Here is a 14874-nt window from a genome sequence, read left to right on the forward strand (position 1 = left end):
TTACTATCAAAGACACAAGTAGACAACGAGGACCCTACAGAAATTATGAAATTTTTTTCGTGTTTTTCCCAGATAATATGTATGATACAAAAACTGTACACATGCGATGCTGGGTTGTCTTAGTTTATATATAGAAACGGCATTGTCCTTCACAATTACCAGCTTAACTGGAGTAGCTGTATTCAGATTAAGTCAATACAGGACTCATTAATCAGTTATCAATAAGGGTTAAAACAACTAAGGTTTTGGAAATATATAACGGTTATTACATTGATAATGTGAAGAGGTGGGTACTCACGGTGTAGTAATCATTAGAAGATGAAGGACGTCTCAAACATTGAAATAGACCTGTAGTTATAAATCACTATATCGAGAGTGAAGAATTATCGAGCATTGGTTTAAACTAAATACAATTATGAATTCATATGATTCAAATAATCTGCATTTAACTGCAATAAAACAGCTTGTTGCTAGTTTTTGTTGCGGTTACTCCTTTAATGAAACTGCAATAAAACAGCTTGTTGCTAGTATTTGTTGCGTTCACGCCATTAATGAAATTGCAATAAAACAGCTTGTTGCTAGTATTTGTTGCAGTTACTCCTTTAATGAAACTGCAATAAAACAGTGCGTTGCTAGTGTTTGTTGCGGTCACGTCGTTCATGAAACTGCAATAAAACAATGTGTTGCTAGTGCTTGTTGCGGCCACGTCGTTATTACCAGGGACGGGGTACATCGTTGTAGTAGAATGTTTCAAATCTGAATTAAAGTAATATCAGCTCTAAATCTGTAAAATGTTATTTTGTTGTAAAAATGTGCTCTTGTGTTAGTTTTGTATGTAACTTTAGTCAGTCAATGATAAAATTACATACATGTAATTGAATTCTTATAATATCCTTATCTCTTATTGGTCAAATTCGAACTGAGGAGTGCAGGTTATTTTTGTATAACCTGGTTTGGTATGGGGATACACCCCTTTGACAACCAGATGCCGGAACTATTCTTTTCTCTCTCTAAATTTACATCACAGCACTGATTTCAGCCTTCTATGGAATAGAAATTCGACGTGTACAATAAGATACTTCGGTTTGATACACATACCGGGGGGGGGGGGGGGGGGGGGGGGGGGGGGGGGGTCATTGCTTTATCTACCTTTCAACAAAGCAAAAAAAATTCATACGTCACATTTTATCACATGACGTCAGTCACATTGACATGTGGATCGCGATTTGTCACTTCCTTATAAATATTTTTTTGTGTTGGGTTTACTATTAGCGACAACGTTGCATGCGAGGGTAAGTTTTCATGCATGTAGTAGAGTTAAAACCCGCATATTATTTCATTTTCTGATATTTGAAGACTTAAGCAATGAAGGCCTAAACAATGCAATCTCTCGTATTTTCTCAATCTGTCGAAGATGAGCGACTTCAAAGTCGACCTCTAAATGGCATCGAAATATACATTGCATGCATAGTCTACACATATTTTCTGTCATGACAAACTTTCGATACATAAAGATGTCAACCTTCACAACTAGACGCTTCGTCGTTGTTGCTAAGTGAATCAGTGCACGGCTCAGTTAACATGTATTTTTCCGAGTTTATGTACATTTTGATAAACGAAGGTTAGCATCTTTGTCTCCTGTATTACATTATAAAGAATGACTTTAATTCTGGGGCAATTTATACGAGTATAACCTGGTCTGGGTCAGCATACGCTTTTTTATAATCCACTTCACGGATTATAAAGCGTAAACTGATCCAAATCAACTTACACTCGTATTATTTGCCCCAGACTCAAAACCATTCCTTAAAACCAAGTTTAAGATAGCTCATTATACCAACATTTTATTGAATGACTTTTTGAAACGCCTCTTATGAAGTATGCTTTCACTATCAAAAGAACGATACAAGCTATCAATTATATTATATGAATTTTAAGTGATATTTTCTGGAATGATAAGAAGGGTATTTAGTTTGCAAATAAGTGATTCTAGAGCCCATATTTCGCTGTTATTTGATGCATGATATGAATATCTAATAAGACATACCTAAACGACTCAAATAGACATTCTATTTTAAAAAAAAAAAAAAAAAACATTTATCAAAATTTGAAAGGTTATTTGTTAATATTTTCTAAATCTACGGATAAAATCGTCAAACACATGTCTATTAGAAAAACTGATGTAATAGATAAATATATTTCAAAGGAAATTGAAATGAAATGACCAACTTTCAGATATATTGTTATATCTTAAACTTAAACAAAGTACCGATCCCGATCAAAATTGATATAAATTGCTAAAATAGTCATATTGTTGCTAATTGCACGCACCTTTCATCAAACAATTAATTTCCTTTATAAATTTATTTGATTTGTAAACCATTTTACATCAAGGGGATGTAGTTTTCTGATTACAATGTTATTTGTGACTATATATTTATAATATGTCAATGAGTCACCTGTAATCTACATACAAAATTTCAGCCCGGTCGACAAACACCAGATATACAGACAAACAGACCAAGTGAAACCTATCTACCCCATATACAAGGGGGTACAATAAAATAACTTCTGTATAATGTAAAACTTATACGATACCAATTTTGATGCACCAGATGCGCATTTCGACAAATAATGTCTCTTCAGTGATGCTCAACCGAAATGTTTGAAATCCGAAATAATCCTAAAAACGTAAACAAAATATTGGCGGGCTACGATTTAGGGCGGGTGACGATTTGGGGTGTACTATAGTACATCCCAATAAGTCGCCCCTAATGATTATGCAATCCTGTCCCAAATCGTCGCCGGGTGACGACTTGGGATGGGGCGACGATTTGGAGTGTAGCATGGTCTACTGCGTGGTTCAGTGGGTAAGGTTATCGGCTACTTTTATATGTGAAGATGTTTTTTTTTAGAACGACCGGGTTCAAATCCCGAATGAGCACATTTAGTGTCATATCAGGTTTTCCATCTAGATTTTTTTCGTAATTGAAACACACTTCTAGTTTTTATAAATGTTTCATGTCAAATCTCTGTTTATCACAATATGCTGAGTTTGAAATAAAGTTCCAACCTGGACACTGTTTAGTTTGTGAATAGGACTTGCATTAAACACGCCGAATACACCATACAATACCTGTGTGTTTTAATAGTCAAGGTTGCTAACGAGAACTTGTATGTTTTTCTTAGTGAAAGGTGTTGACAAAGTTTGGTGCCTTTTCTGAAAAATCGTTGTGAACTTTCAAAGTTTTGAAAGAAGAACGTTAAGGCCAAAGAAGGTTAATAACCGTTAAACAGTTTGCGAGGATAAGATGATCTGTATTCCAGTGGCAAATCGTTACGGTGAATTAATGTTTTCAAGTGCATGTACTTCGAATTATGTTGAAAATTATCAATGCGTATTGAACTTCCCATATTTTGTTTTGTATTCAGAGTAATGTACAGTTGCTAACTGTTGGTTTTTAAAAATAATACATACGAGTATAAGAGCTTTTAGAGTGTAATAGTATAGAATATCAAATATTTGATACACTCGTACATGTAACATGTAACCGTATACATTGTGTCTGATACTCAAAGAAAAAAAACAACAATTTGATTTTCACGATTTCAAAAATTATGTTTACAATATATGTATAATGTATTGACAAAAGGTTCCTGCTTCGGTGCAACAGCCTCTATGAAAAATCGCAATATTTCTACATATTGACCATTTCATTTCAATTTCTTTTTGAATATATTTCTCTGATATATCTTTTTTTCTAATACACACTAATACACACGTTTTTTAAAAGGATTTTATCCGTTTATGAAAAAAATGTACCCTTCAATTTTCATAAATATATATTTTTTTATTTAAAAGATCAGAACCTCTATCGGAGTCGTTTAGGCATGTCTTATTAGATATTCATATCACGCACCAAATCACAGCAGAATAAAGACTCTAGAATCTCTTATTTGCAAATAAAACAGCCTTTTTTATCAGTCCTGAAAAATCACAAAAAATTATATTTAGAATAATTGAGAGCTTGTATCACTCTGTTGATTGTGAAATTATACTTCATAAATATGGAAAGCCGTAGGGTACCCCCACATTATTATTATTTTTCCCTATATAAAATACCAAAATTATAATCTCTTCCAAAAATAAATAATTCCCCCTATTTGCCGACATTATTATTATATCGCAGCGATAATAATAATATGTCCCGATTCTCAGACATCAAGTTATAATTTCATCCCCAAAAGAAAAATATTCTTCAATTTATGACATTATTATAATTATAAATACTGCCGCAATAATTATAAAAACTGACCCGATTTAAAGTCACACGTTATCTTTATAAATATAATCTTTCTACCACAATAATAATTACTGAACATCGCCAACAATAATTATCTTTTTTATTTGAACGCTACAGAATATAATCTGTACTGACAATAATAACTCTGGACCAGCCAAAAAGACAAGATTATTATTTGGACGCTTGAAACAGAAAACGTTTGTCTGACTCGGATTCACAATAATAATCTCCGACTTCAGATTGGCAGATATTATATGAAGCGTGAAGGCAGATATTATTTGAAGCGTGAAGGCAGATATCATTTGAAGCGTGACGAAAAGAAGCACCCCATTGAGAGAGATTAGCACGTGACGCAAGCGGCACATATGATTACAGTACTTTTGTTTGACAGACCTAACCGTTATTCAACTTATTGACTCATGGATAGAGGTAAGGCTACAATAACATACATGTGTGATTATGTGCAACGGTCAGGTACCTCATCATCTGTTAGGAGCTCTAAAAAGCTTAACATTGGCCATATTCTCAGACTAGGGTCATAGGGTCAGGTACAGGTATTCATCATTAAGACATTATCACTGGGTTTTAATGAATTCATTCTAAATTCCCTGTTACAACTGATGTCACCAGCATCTTCCTCTTGAAAGAGAGTTCAAGCCATTGTAGCCCCATCATTTATTTGTAGCTTGAAAATGCTCCGATAGATAAATATGTATGAATCACTACATGTACATGTATATTATGACCCTATCACTGATAGAAGTATAAGTGACACAACTTAGTCGCTAGTAGTAGTAGCCTGTTGTCCTCAAAATAAGATAAGGCAAGGGTATTCAGACTGTCGCAGTCATCCAGTTGCTTTCGGTGGGGTCGAAGAATGGGGGGGGGGGGGGGTGCCAAACATCTCGGTACAATTGTCTCTCTGTAGATCTATATAGTATATTATGGAGACACAATAATGATATTTTAGAATGTAATTAAATTGTACAGTCCCAGGCACATAGTATTGGGGGATGGGACCCTCCTATTATTTTTTTAACATAAAGTTTAACTGTTACATTACTATGAAAATGTTCATGGAACCCCCCCCCCCCCCCCCCCCCGGAAGTGAATTGAAATGCAGTCATGTTAAATGGAAGGAAAATAACTTTTGTTCACCAAATAATACCACTGTCCCCCCCCCCCCCCCCCCCCTTTGGTCTGTAATGTTCTATGGTGATAAATGTTTAGGAAAGTTAAATTCAATTGTAGATATACTGTAAAATTCATTTGTTGTATGTAACTCAGTGATTCATTTTGGCGTGCGTCCTGCGTAAATTACGCATTGAATTTGCTCAGGACGCATTATTTCAATAACTGTGCATCCCAGTGGACGCATGAAAACTTGAAATTATATGAAAATGTTTTCATTTTCCCTCTGGTAATTCGTACAAAATCTAAGCTCCAGAACGTACTACACATCCGAGATATTCCGAATTAAGAATTATGATATTTCATTGGTCAACTCGTATTGCATTAACCAATGAAACAAAATGATATATATGGGCATTACGGCGGGTAAACAAAACTGGGAACTAGAATTTCCTCGCATATAATCCGATTCCACCGATATTTTTTTTACTTTAAAAAACGTCTAATCAAGGAAAGTTAACAGCATTTTTGCAAAGTGATGTGAATGATAATATTGTCAGTTACTACGGGTAAAAAAAACAAAACAAACACGGGAGTCCCCGAAATGAAACGTCGGTCCTGAAAAAGAAGTAGAGGTTGAGAAAATTCGAAATATGAAAAAAAATATGTCACCAAATATGGTTTACACTTTATTCTTCGCTAAGATTTGAGAAAAATGAAGAAAATGGAGAAAAATTTATATTCCCGCATTTGCACACAACACAGAAAAATTAAATGGCATGAACAAAGTAGCTGAAGAATAAAAACTTCCATCATTCAACTTTAAGCAGACGCGTGAACTTGACGGATCATAAACTTATTTGTGTGTGTGGATTGGTTAGTATCAGAAAATTTACATTGCACCACTCTTAAAATTCAAATCATTGATTGATCTGTTGCATGAACTTGGTCTTGAGAATTTTTTTCATCTGAAAATAATTTTGCAATATGAACTACGAATAAGAATTTTCTGCAAATGAATTATCTGATGGCTTGTAATAAAAAGCAAAATATAAATTCCCTAGAAGGAGGTGACAACAGTAAGCTTCTTCCTTAACTTGGTTTGTTTATACCTGTGATTGTCAGGCTGTTTGTTTGAAGGAATGAAATTTGGACTCGTTGATTTTAGCATGGGACTCATTATTGTAATCAAGGGGAGTCCACTGGACTCATGATAACCATTTTCAAAATGAATCACTGTAACTGATATTGCTCTCTACTATTCGTAGTGGATTGATCACATTATACAATTATTGACTTTTAATGAAGTCTACTCGTAACTATATGGAACTAGTCGGGTATTGGTTGACCAAGACAGAGTAGACTGAATTCAAAAGTCAATAAACATTTTATTAAATAATCAGGAATTTTACAACATTTTTGACACTATAGACTATATAGTTCCCGCCTCCAGCAAATATAAACACAAAAGAAGATGTGTTATGTAAAATAAAAACCCACCATAATTACTGGGTATATGTAAACAGTTTCTGAATCAAAGCTGTTTTAAAAAGTGGAAAAGAGTATTATAACAATAAATATTCCATCAATAAGTAATGAAGGTGTTTTGTCTCTTTGATACTTGGCGTCTACCATTGTGTATCTTCACAACGACACATCCGTTAAAATGTGCAATTTGATTGGTTGATAAAATTGTAAGCAAATCTACAGTTTCTTAAGAGGGGAACCCGAATAAACCTCCTGGAACTTCATTTGAGGTGAACTCACTCTGAGTTACACCCATTTGGAAAGAGAGTCTGGACCAATCAGAGAACTTCAGTTCCTGATAATTTGATAAAGTATCATATTAATCTTAAACCTCATGTTACACCAATGGCAAAAAATTGCTTCAGTTTCAATTAACAATAATTACTAAATATTAATGTCGCCACTTTATTAGGCAGGCGGTCTGGGGGCTGCCTTGAGCCTACAGGGGGTCCAAAGCAAAGCCCTGATGGGGGCCCAGAGGGCAAAGCCCCCGGAAGCTCCTGGATTTTTACAGATTTTATAGGGCTTGAAATACATCTCCTATTTAAGTCATTTGTACTATTTTCTATTTTTAATAAGGTGAAATAAGTATCAGTTTTATCGTTTAGTATACTTTTCTAAACAAGATACCACGATTTACCTTAAATTTGAAAATTTATGGGGGGGGGGGGGGGGGGGGCGGTTGCAACCCCCCCCTTAAATCCACCACTGCCCTTGGATCTTCCCTCCCCCTTAAATCCACCACTGCCCTTGGATTTCATAAGATAATGTTTTATATCTATAACATATATGTTCAACTACAACAGAATATGATTATTTCTAAACACTGAGAACTTGTTTTCCTTTTGGACCTGGATATAAAATGTATGGAATTACCCTAGACAGTCCCTTTACACAATAATTGAAATGAGACAGAATCTGCTCTGATGTTAAAATTCCATGCATGGAAGTTTAAAGTTTGAGATTTTGTCATATTTTTTTAAGGGTGTCCTCAAAAGATCTGTGTGGATCCTGGAACAGAGAATGGAATCGTTGCAGCATTTCATTGAATCCTGTTTAGAAGGAAATGGCAATTCAGTTACTTAGGGAAAATCTGGAGCAAATCAAGGTAACACAAATAAAATAGTGCTACATGTATATATCTATGTGAGATTTTACGCACACAGTGACATGATATATTTATTATTAGTAGATCAAGTGAGCTTTTCTGACCACCTCTTGTCTGTTATCTGTCTGTTTGTAAACTGCATTTTATCTTCTCTAGAACCACCTGGCCAAGTTCAATTAAACTTGGCACAAATAGTCCTTCAAAGTTGGATAATTGGGATGTTTAAATGGAGGGTCACCCATCTTTCAAAGGGGAGATATCAAGAAAAGGCAAACATAGGTGGGGTCATTTAAAAATCTTTATCTTGAGAACCACTGGCTAGACAAGTTGAAATGTTCATGAAAGCTTGACGACATAGTGTAGATTCAAGTTTAGTCAAATTGTGGCCCATGAAGTAGGTTTATGTATTCAGAAAGGAATATCTTTTAAAAAGGTTCTTTTCCAGAATAGCAAGGTCATGTTTGTGATATTGATATTGAGGCATACCCATGATACTGTAAACCAACTTTTATTCGCGTGTGAGAAATTTTCGTGAAGTTTGCGAGAACTTTATCATTAATGTATTTTGTATTTGTTTAAGATTATCTTGGTTGCGAATATTGGTCACCGAGAACCAGTTGTAAATTGCTAAATTGTCAACTAATCGTCATGAATAGCAGATGGTATACAGTATGTGAATTGAAGTTAGGTTATGTCATGACCCTTAGGTTGGGATTACAATGAAAGGTGAAGAACGAACAGTGATCAATCTCATAACTCATATAAGTAATACAAATTAGAAAGTTGGGCAAACACGGACCCCTGATACTAAATTGGTGGTCGTCCACTGTCATGCATTAACAATTGAACATTTTTAACTTCTTGATAACTACCAGTCCAATTCTTTTCAAATTTAGTATGAAGAATCTTTGGGACAAGGGGGACATAAATTGTAAATTTTAGGATTCCTGCACCCCTAGGACTTTAGAGGTGGGGCAAAAACTGTCCAAAATTGACCCATTTTCAAAAATCTTCTTCTCCAGAACCGCACGTTTAGGAAACATTAATGCATTAAGATGTGCAGCAGGAAGTCTTTACCACAATTGTAAATTTCATGGTCCCTGGGGTAGGGGTTCTGACCCCAGAGTGGGGCCAAACTTAGAATATAGTGTTTATGTGCAAGTTTGCTGATACTGTAGAAAATCTAAATGCATTTATACCAAGGAATAGCAGAAAAAGATGTACGAAAAATGGTGAATTTCACAACCCAGGGTTTTGACTCTAGGATGGGTCCAAATTAGAATAATCTTTTAATGTTGATATACCTATTATACCCCACCCCCCCCTTCAAAGAAGAGGGGTATTTTGCTTTGCACCTGTCATTCGGTCGGTAGACCACATGTTGTCTGCTCAATATCTTGCAAACCATTCACTTGATCATAATGATATTTCATATGTGGGTTGGTTATGAGAAGAGGACCCATATTGTTTTTCAAGTCAAAGGTCAATCTACTCTGGACATAGGAATAAACTGTCCGCTCAATATCTTGAGAACCCTTTGCTTGACAGACATCAAACTTGGTACACTGGTACATCCTAAGGAGTAGATGACCCCTTTTGATTTTGAGGTCAAATGGTCAAAGGTCAAACTGGACATAGGAATACACTGACCACTTAATGTCTAGAGAACCCTTTGCTTGACAGACATCAAACTTGGTACACTGGTATATCTTCAGAAGAAGATGACCCCTATTGATTTTGAGGTCACATGGTCAATCCACTCTTGCAATAGGAAGATATTGTCCGCTCAATATTTTGCATTGATGATACTACTATCAATTAAATAATGTCTGTGTATAACTCTTTTCAATTTTGCACCCTGGGGGCATATGTGCTTTACAAATATATCTTGTATTATGTGAAGCCTTTCATCAATGTATGCACTTATGAGGGCATTGAAGTTGTAAGAACACATCTTGTTTTATACTTTTGCTAAATGTTAAAATTTAGATTAGATTTCAGAACAGGAAATTATTTCTAGATTCCATAGCCCTTGGGAGTAGTGATAATTTTTCACTAGTACTCAGGTGACCGATAAATTTAGGCCTGTGGGCCTCTTGTTCAATTTATATACTAGGTATGTTGAATATGTCTAGAGATTCATTGTGCAATTATAATAGATTTTTTTTTTCGATTTTAGGTGCTTCACAATACTATATGCAGTTCAACAAAATACAGCGCCTCATTTACAGAGACTCATATTTAAACAATTTCCAAGATATTGATGAAGATTTTACATGTGTGGCAACATCTATTTTGCATCAGCATGATCTGTCTTTGCCTGACACCTTGAGATACTGGACCTCTGATCATCATCTCTACATATATCTGAGGGAGTGCATGATACATTTGATGATTCTTTAACATCATGAGATGTTGTAGACTATACATTTGTTTCCATGACTTTGTACACTTACTTTTATTGCCAGCTGATATCTGTTCCATAGTTTTATGTATTTAACTAATCAGATACATTTTCATGTATTCACATTTTCTGGGGGTGACTTTTTTATCCTTGAAATATTTTAAATGTGGAGCTTTACAGAATTTCATTTGGTATGAATGCTAAAGGCTATTCATGAACAGAATTTGTTCTTTGAACTCTCCCATCCCACTCCATCATCCCCTACAAAATTAAAACACCCATGAATTTTGTCCAAGCCATACCTTTGTACTGTTAAACTTGCTAACCACAGGAGAAGTTTATAGAAAAACAAATTTATTTACTATGCATTTATATATTCAAAATGTTTAGCACCTTCTGATATGTATTATTAATGTCAGATATGTATGATTGTGTAATAAATTATATACATGTATTTATTGAATTGTATTTGATACTTAAAGTGTTTGTGCTTTAATAGACTATGGTTGCCAAAGCAAGGTTCTGATCTAATATAGTCATGTTGGTTGCTATAATGTAAATTACAGTATGCATCCACATACTTGTATATATATGTTTTAGACACTATGCCATGTGACATTGTTTAAATATTTTAGGGTTAATGAGATTAAGACAATATAACTCTTTGAACCATGATTGGTGTTGATTTCTCCTAAAACCCTCATTATAACAATTATTTAAAAGTATTTTGGAATTGATTCTCAGTTCAATGAAATATCTTTCTTGTGTATGTACTACCGGTACGTCTCAATGGAAATATAAATGTTTAACCTTCTTATATGGATGGTTTTCTGGTAATCATTCTTTGTTAAGAAACACTGGACCACTTGAATATGGCAGATGCTTTAACATGTTTTGGTTTTTATTATATTTCATGAATTGATATAAGGTCCATTTCCCTTTTGGGGGTGGCATGGAACCTGAAATGAACAAACTTAAAAGTTCTTTACTCAAAGATACTTTCTACTAAGTTTCATTGAAATGCCAAATGAAAAATTGAAAGAGGACTTGCAACAATGACATTCTGATCAGACAAGCTTATTGAGGTCTTTGGCTCAGTTGTATGGAGTGCCAAATCAATATAAACTCAAATAATTTAAGGCATCTTTAATTATTTTGAAGATACTATCAATTCATTTGAAGCATGCAACAAGTCAATGATCTCTTCAAATAATTTTAACATATTTTCATTTCAGAATTTTTGCATACATTAATTGAATTGGTGATAGCAGTAATTATTCTGCTGAATTGATGTGCGCTATGATTGAATTGTTGCTTTCTTCAAATGAATTGAGGATATCAACAACTGAATTGGTGCAAGCTACAATTCAATTGTAGAGAGCAATAATTCATTTAATGTGCACTGTAATTGATGTATTGCTCTCTACAATTGGATTAAATATAACATTAATTGACTGCAGATGTATGCAATAATTCTTTTAGAGAGAGCAACTAATCATCAATTCAACATTTCTATAATTGAATTAATGATCTTATTGAATTGTAGCTCTCTTCTGTGCATTAATTCTTATACAAAAACATATTAAAATAATTAGATATATTTATACTGAGCTCCAAATTTGAATGTGAGCAGTATCTCCACCACATTGATATACATATGTACACATCAATTAGATTAATGAAAAGCAATAACTGAATCGTGCACAAATTTATTGCATGACAATCATGGCAAATATAAGCCAGGGTTTTTAAAGCTTTCTCCTTGTAATCCTAAGGATATGTACAACATTATTTTGAAATTGAAAACTTTCAAATTTACTTCATTTTAATGTCAAAAATGCAGTTTTAGTAGAAATCTGGAGACTCGAACACACAACCAGTCAGTTTGCTAACCTACTGAGCTAATTGGCTAGGTAGTTAAATAAAAAAAGAATAGATAAATGTTGCTGATACTGATTTTTTCATCCATGTTTTAAAAGGAAATCAGTCATTATGACGAAGAAAGGTACCTCCTTAATTATACATTGTATGCACCCTTAGATGGTTGTGTGAATAGCTGGGAAACAATTAACTGCATGACGTATGTGTACTTAGTACCACCTTTGTGAATTATCTAAGCAGAAGGGTGGTCATGTATACAAAATGATGTGGGATTTAGCGGTGGAGGTGCTACTTAGTACTGACACGCCCACTCCCCGGATAGGGTTGTTCCTGTACCAGAAATGGACACCTCATGTGATGACACCCTATTCAGTACATTAAGAAATCAACATAAAACACAGATTAAAGAGATCCATGAAAGGTGAAGATAACGAACAGTGATCAATCTCGTAACTCCTATAAGCAATACAAAATAGAAAGTTGGGCAAACACGGACCCCTGGATATACCAGAGGTGGGACCAGGTGCCTAGAAGGAGTAAGCATCCCCTGTCGACCGGTCACACCCGCCGTGAGCCCTATATCATTTTGCGTAATTAAGCCCTAGGGTGGCCTGTGTTACGAAAAAAACTGCCTGTGCAGCTGGCCAATGTGTTTGATAGAATTCCCTTTCTATATATCATGTCACAAAGATATAAAATGTTATACTCCGGTTCCAACAAAGATTTATTCATTGAATCATTCATATTTATCATCCTCCAAAAGAAACACATACCAGGATACCTTTTCGACAAACAATCATTTCCATAATAAAGTCAAAGTGAAACTATGTCACGTGATTTCCCTCTCGACCAACTGCTTGCACAGTCACGCATGAAATAATATCTGCCTTCACGCTTCATATAATATCTGCCAATCTGAAGTCGGAGATTATTATTGTGAATCCGATTCAGACAAACGTTTTCTTTTTCAAGCGTTCAAATCTTTTCCACCAACAATAATAATCTTGTCTTTTTGGCTGGTCCAGAATTATTATTGTCAACTTACAGATTATATTTTGTAGCGTTCAAATAAAAAAAAAGATAATTATTGTTGGCGATGTTCAGTAATTATTATTGTAGTGGAAAGATTATGTTTATAAAGATAATGTGTGACTTTAAATCGGGTCAGTTTTTATAATTATTGCGGCAGTATTTATAATTATAATAATGTCATAAATAAAGAATATTTCTCTTTTGGGACTGAAATTATAATTTGGTGTCTGAGATTCGGGACAGATTATTATTATCGCTGCGATATAATAATAATATCGGCAAATAGGGAGAAAATTTTTATTTTTGGAAGAGATTATAATTTTGGTATTATATATAGGGAAAAATAATAATAATAATGTGGGGGTACCCTACGGCTTTCCACACATGAAGATGTTTTAAACAATCTGATTAAGATAAGACTTCGTATACTCTGCGTAAGTAGCGATTGTGAGCGTATTTTAGAATCTGATTTTAATTAGATTGGTGTTTTAAAGAGCGGTTTGTTGTAATGAGCTACCTCAATATTTTATCAAAATAAAGATTTCGGTTCTCTTGAATATGTCGCATTATATAGAAATCAATTTGTGGACGAGAAGACAATATGTAATTTTGCTTCATTCAAAGCCTCTGAATAGGTTTTCTAACACGAATATTAATAACAAATGTTTACAAACCTTATTTTTTTCTTTTCTTGATATAGTAGATCACAATTTTGCATTAAAAATTTCCAACACCATAATGACAGCTAATATTACTTTAAACAGCTAAAGAAATATCTAATTCACGCTGCAATCACACCGTCGCTTTAAGGTATTACATGTCTAAAAAGACATTTAAGGGAATTAAATATCACTGCTTAATTTATCATTGATAATATTTGACTGTTATAATCCTGAAGTTTTGTAAAGTTTTGATCATGCATTTATGAAATATGAAGGATTTTTAAACCCCACTCTCGCCCCCCCCCCCCCAAATTTATGCAGGGGGTTCTATATTATAAAGAGAATTTTGTTACTAAATTCACCTTTACAGTTAAATTTTACTTTAAATTAGCATAAATAACATATATATATCCACACAAAGGCAAGGAAATGACATAAACTGTCTTTCACAAAAATTAGTCCTGTTGAACTGACCATGTTCGTTGAAAAATGTAAATTTCTAGTTTGTATTTTTTTTTAAATCTGAAAATTTAAAAAAAAGAAGTGGGCTCTAAATCACTGGGATAGAAATTGGCTTTCATCATTCCTGTACATAAACAAAACACAAAAAATACATTTGACCAGAAAGTTTTTGAATTTATAGGTATTTACTTCCCCTACCCCCTATTTCAGGATCTCGACATCCATGACACAGATGAAACTTTAAGCCTTTAAAAAATAGCTATGATCATTTCATGCTTATATACTTAAACATTTTGTTTAAAAATGAATAAATAAGCATTGTGACCTTTTAAACAAGGCCCTTGAACTTTTTACCTTGAAAAT

At 34.0% G+C, this 14874-nt stretch overlaps 1 long non-coding RNA gene across 1 annotated transcript; it reads left to right on the top strand.

Annotated features, from left to right (window-relative positions):
- Window positions 1-4590: 4590 nt before the first annotated feature.
- On the top strand, window positions 4591-10264 carry LOC130047521 (uncharacterized). The gene is made up of 3 exons (XR_008796411.1): window positions 4591-4733; window positions 7947-8070; window positions 10250-10264. It is a non-coding gene; the product is annotated as an uncharacterized LOC130047521 (long non-coding RNA).
- Window positions 10265-14874: the final 4610 nt, after the last annotated feature.

The sequence above is a fragment of the Ostrea edulis genome, chromosome 7 (genome assembly GCF_947568905.1).
Source record: "Ostrea edulis chromosome 7, xbOstEdul1.1, whole genome shotgun sequence".
NCBI classification, from domain to species: Eukaryota; Metazoa; Mollusca; class Bivalvia; order Ostreida; family Ostreidae; genus Ostrea; species Ostrea edulis.